Here is a 6,000-nt window from a genome sequence, read left to right on the forward strand (position 1 = left end):
AGAAATGAAAACACTATACCAAGTCCACGGGGACCTAAAATAGTTACTATCCCTAAAAGCCAACCAGTGCGTTGTGCATTTCTCAGACATTCTACCCAGATACGAGACGGCACTGGATTCCCCTTGAGGTACACATTTCTTGCATCTTCCCGTTTATACAAGAAGATGGATTTTTTTTTGTAGAGTAAATAAGTGAAACTTAATTTTAAAGTAGCAAAAGTACCAGGTTAGAACCTTCCTACAGCACTAACCTGCAAAATAGCATTATAGCAGCACCCATCAAAAATATCTTTTCTGCAAATATATAGCTAGCTCCCCCCCCACTTTTATTTTTTAATCTTTGCCCAAGGATATCTTTTTCTGCTGCTTTTCAGAGAGAGTAGAAGGGAGAAAGAGAGGGAGAGAAGCATCGATGTGAGGGAGTCACATGGATTGGTTGCCTTCTGCACAACCGGGGCCAGAGCCTTCAACCCAGGTATGTGCCCTTGGCCAGAATCGAACCCAGTCCTTGGGCCAACACCGTAACCACTGAGCCAGACCAGCTAGGACATAGCGCCCCTTTTAACCCGGAGGCAGAAATTCCTCCAAATGACTTGAGCAAGCTCTTTGCCCACTGTGTATACACCAATGTCTCCGGCACATCCTCTGCTTTCCAGTACACTTTGCAAGGAGTCCTCGCTGAATTCTCGCCAGGGCCGTTATGATCGTATCCACAGGTCAGTGGCCACTGAGGACTGGTCAGAGGTTTCGGGGGGGTTTGGGACATGGCACGTGCCAGGTTCAGCCATCGGAGTTGGGGCTCCTGAAGGTCACGTTGCCCCCATGCCCATGTGAAAATGACCTTGCTTTGTCTGGCCATCGGCTCAGGAGTGTTTCCTGACAAGTTTCACTCTCTTGTAAGATCTGGATCACTTTGAAATGTTTGTTCCCGTTTTCCACGTGTCCAATGTTAGAAATTTGGAATCCAGTTTATTAATAATTAATGACATCCCTGAGCTCCCTCTGCTGGCTCTGCCTGGGCCAGGCCAGCCGTGGCAGGGAGCAGTTCTGTTTATATTTCTTTCAAGAAGGGAGCAACTTAAAATCCCCAAACAGAGGTGATGGAGGGGAGGGGGCTCCTTAAGAAGCAGCTAGAAGTCGGCTGACAGACACTCGTGGGCAGGCTCCCACGTCAAGGCAGAACCCGGGTTGTCTGTGCTGCTCTTGGCACCGGGAGGGGAGCCCAGCTCAGGAACCCTTCCAGAAGCTTACTGAGCTGAACAGATGAAACCGAAAGCAAAGGGCCTGGAAACTTTTCCCTTTGTCATGTACCTGAGGGAGTTCAGAGAGAATAAAACAATGTCTGGCCACTTCGTTATCTGTTTCAAGTTTCTAAACAGGAAGAACCAAAAAGGCTTGATTGGCAGGACAACCACCCCAGTGCTACAGGGCCTGGAGGTTTCACCTTTCCCAAGGCCCCCCACCCAGATGCCCCCAGGATTGCTGCAGAGAGCACCTAGGAGGGCTGTCAGGTGTGGGGATGAGGCCGCATGTGACCAGCAGAAGGACAGCTCTTCGCTGACAGAGACTTGTGTGGGCCCTGGCCGGTGTGGCTCAATGGTTGAGCCTTGTCCAGTGCACCAAAAGGTCATGGATTCGATTCCCTCGTCAGGGCACATGCCCGGGTTGCAGGCTCGATCCCCAGTAGGGGGTGTGCAGGAGGCAGCTGATCGATGTTTCTCCCGTCTCCCTTCCTCTCTCTCTAAAAATCAATAAACTATTCTTTAAAAGTAAACAAAAAGACTTGGCGCCCCACGTCCCTCCTCACAACTGGTATCGCCCACCACATGTCAGTCCCCATGTCAGCTGGCCTCTCACTCCAAACTGCAGACAGGCACTGTTCCATCTTCTCCGTGGTCTCCGTGTCCTTGTCATGTGCAGGCCAATGAAGACTTGTTGGATGGATAAAAAATAAACATATAGTTGGGGGGGGGGGTACACGAAAGGGTAAGAAAGAATGACACACGCAGAGGAAGCAAATGCACTACCTGCGGTGACATGGTTGCTATGGTGACATGGACACATTGGCTTAGAGGTTACATGGCTGTCAGGGTCTGTCTGCCCAAGTCACCACCCGGTGGCAATGCCCCTGCAGCATGCCATGACCTCACCTGGGGAGGGAGGTGACAGAGAGCTGGCTGAGTTCAGGGCACCCCTGGGAGGCTGGGTTCTCAGCAGGCCACCCCAAAGCAGTGTTCAGGGGTGGGGTGGGAGGGATATGCTGGAGGGGAGGGAAAGATGAGGTAAGAAGAGTTAGGCCAATGGTGGCACCTGCCCGCTGTCGGACACCACGTATGGTCACGGGCCGCCCACTGCAGACCAGCCACTGGCTGGGGATACAAAGATGCACGACACTACCTAACACTTATTAAAACTCCCCCAGGTGCCAGCATCTCACGTGCAGTGGCTGTTAATCCTTCCAGCACCCCGTGAGTGGGAGCATCTGTCCCCATCGGACAGGTGAAGACACCGATATGTTGATGGACTTGCCAGGTTGACGCGGAGTAAGAGGCAGAGCTGCAGAGAGAGACCAAGGACATCTAACTCAGAGGCCACGGTGATGCACGCAGGACCGAGCGGGGACAGTCAGGAGCAGCTGAAATTCCACCTCGATCCCAAGGAGTTGGGCCAGGACTCAAGGCTGTCTGCGGTGGGAAGTGTCTGCTCCCTCCCTTCAGGACCCGTAATTATGTTCCCAGCTGGGGTGGGGGCTGGGTCGTGTCACGGGATCTTGTCATATGTCCCCCATGTTGGCGTCCAGGGCTGTGCACAGGTGCGCTGAACACGCGGGATCAGTTGACTGCTCACTGACAGTTGGCCCAGCTGTGTTCTGGGACATTTCTATGCTCTTCATAATAACAAAAAAAACACCCCCTCCAGGGCTATCTGACTTCACAAGACCCAGCCCCCCACCTCCCAGTGCCTGCTTCTCCCAGGGGGCTTTCTCAAACAGCTCCCCTGAGAACCGGGGCCACACCCCCAAAGGAAAACACCCAGCACAAGAGACAACCAACATCTACATCTTGACCGTGGAGTTCATCCATTCACTGCAGGGCCTGGCGGTCTGCGAGACGGGCTGGGGTTTGTCACACGGCAACTCCAGTTCAGGGCGAGTCTGAACAGGGAACCTGGGCTGGAGCGCAGGCCCCTGGCAGGGGCCTCACTATTGTTCAAGTTGAGCTTCTGAGCTCACTTCCTGGACTCAAAGGTCCTTGCGGACCACGCACGTGAGCAGGAAGTGGGCAGAGCTCTCTGCCCCGCCTGGGGGTTCATGAAAGAAGAAACAGAGAAGTCATAACCTCTGCGGTTTGGTTTATGCTGCAATATGAAAACCAGGAAGCTTATCTGAGAGGAGGCTGATGGGTGAAAGTCAGAACCAAGTGGGGCCTTTATGTTGGACCCTTAGGAGGGGAGCCAGCCTTTGTTCCCCACAGGAAACGCCCAGGCCCAGCGGCTGGCAAGACCGTAGGACTTTGGAAACATCCCCCCCAAATATAATCATGTTATCAGATTGGGACAGTCAGAGGGTGTTGCTGAGAATTGATTTTTTTAAAAATTGAATTTGATTTTTCTCGGAAAACTAACAGCGCCTCCCTGTGGTCTGACTTGAGTGAGAAGCAACAGGAGTCCCTTGGTGATGGGAGATGGGGAGACACTGATGCCCTGTCCCCCGCTTCCTGGGTTGCAGGGCATTTCAGTGGGTAGAGCCACCTGACTTTCTACATCTCTGGGTCTGTTTGGTTTTGAAAACCTGTTAGGCAGTCCCACAGATGGTTGAGAATTGCTGCCTGGATCAGGGTCAACAAAAATTCTAGAACATACTATGTACAAGTTGGCCAAGAAAATGTTTTGGGTTTTTGCTGTTGTTTTTTTTTACCAGAAAATTGCTTGAGATGAGACACCAGAGTCTGAGTAGAGCTATGCCAATTAAGAAGAGAAATCCTGGTGTTCAGTGAAATGAAACATCCTAATGGAGCCACAAGAAGATAAATCCCAACAGTCATGGTGAAGGCATCCTGGGTGGAGGCAAGGGGAACCTCCCTTGCCACCTGCTCCACCTGCTCCACCTGCTCCGCAGGAAACCAGACGGCAAAAGCAAGGCTGGGAGTTATTCTGCACACTTATTTCAGGAAACGTCTGAGGATTATCAGTCTTCATGGTTTCTCCCCAGCTCATTCTTCTCAAAGATTAGACACCACTAACTAAATCGCCAAGCACACTCCCAAGGTGGAATATTATGTTAATGGTTCCTGGGGAGCCCGCAGCATGCTGGCACCCCCGGGGGGCTGGCAAAGGTTGTGTCGCAGCCTGCCCAGACCATGGCGCTCCCAGAGTAAACAGCAGTCACTTTGATCTTAATTAGGTTCTGGATATTAAAATAAACACCAGCTCTCAGAGCAGGGCGGTAGTCCAGGAAAATCCCGGGAAGTGGAGTTCTCTGGGGTTGGGGGCAGGCTGGCCAGGGTCACAGCTCACCTCTGCCAGCCACCCCAGATGTTTCCCGGAAGCCCCCTCCTGGCTTTGGCCGGCCTGGCTCTGTTTGGTTTCTGAGAACAAAGAGAAAAGCTGGGGGGGGGGGGGGGGAGCCTGAGACACATGGGAAAGCCATCGCTGACCCGGGCTGGCAACTTCATATAAATACACCGGCTCCAAAGCTCCAAGAAGATGATATTTTGCATGGGGCAGGGGGCAATATTTTCATATGAGGGGAGGGTAATATGTCTACAGAGACCCGGACTTCATGGCCCTAGGGTTATGGCAGAAGGGACATCGTGGGGGCACTCTGGGTGCTGGTGACATGTCCCAAGTCAGGCCCAAGAGGAACAGGGGGTTCCTGCCCTGGAGGCCCTTGCTCTTCCCCTCTGACCTAGAGCGCCCCCCTTCCCCAAATTTTAAAGTTTAAATATCTGACTATAAAACTATGTGCATAATCCAGTTTTTTAAAAGCTGTTAAAAACCTGTGTGCATTTTATCCAGAAAAGAGGTAACATTAAGTGAAAAGAATTTTTAAAAGAACTTATTCAAGTTTTTTTACTTAAAAACAGTTTCTATTTGGTCTACTATCTAAAATATTCACCGTGCAGTCCCACAGGCTGCACACACCCTGGGCTGATGGCGGGCGCTGGCTGGGTGGGGCTTCCCTGGGAAGGGCGAGCTGCCAGGTGTTCCTGGAGCTTTGGGGGAAAGGCCCTTCCCAGGGGCAATGTTCGCCTTGTAATTAAGAGGTTGCATTTCAAAGACACTTTTAATGATCCAAATGCTGTTGCCAAAAAGAAAATAATATCATTGGCATCTGGAGGGGCTGCCCCCGAGCCCTCTGCACAGTGCCTGGGGGGTGGCCACAGTAATGGTTGTACCCCCTTCAGGAGGCCAGGAAGGGGATCTCAGGGTCTTGTGGATGGATAGACAGATGTTCCCTCATTCTGGACAACACCTATTCAGCACCTACTGTGTACAGGCGCTGTGCTAGGGCCTGGCTTCAGCCTAGTGGGAGACAGAGGGGGTCTCAATGGGGCACAGTGTGGAAGCTGGGGCCCAAGGAGGGGACACCCAAATTGGATCCACTCTATCCTGTCAGGCTTGAGGATAATCTAATCTAATGTAAAACCGGCAACCAGGGCCACGACAGCGAGCCAGCCTCCACCCATAGATGCCCCCACCTGTCCTTACCTTCTTCCAGCTCCATCCCTTCCCAGCCACCTCCATACGCCCCAAACACGATGCTACCCACCCTTCAGGGGACAGATGTGTCCCCTCCTCTAGATAAACACTTGCTGAATGGATGAATGAATGATCCACTGACCTGTGAGCAGTGCTTTCAGGTGGAAATGAAGGGCCAAATGCCCCCACCTGTCATCAACCCCTCCTCCTCACTGTTACCCCAACATGGACCCCCCCACCCAAGGTTTTAGTTCAAAACAAAACCTTTCAGACCCGCATTGCTAATCCGAATCTACTGGG

The sequence above is a fragment of the Miniopterus schreibersii genome (genome assembly GCF_964146895.1).
Source record: "Miniopterus schreibersii genome assembly, chromosome: 21".
NCBI lineage: Eukaryota > Metazoa > Chordata > Mammalia > Chiroptera > Miniopteridae > Miniopterus > Miniopterus schreibersii.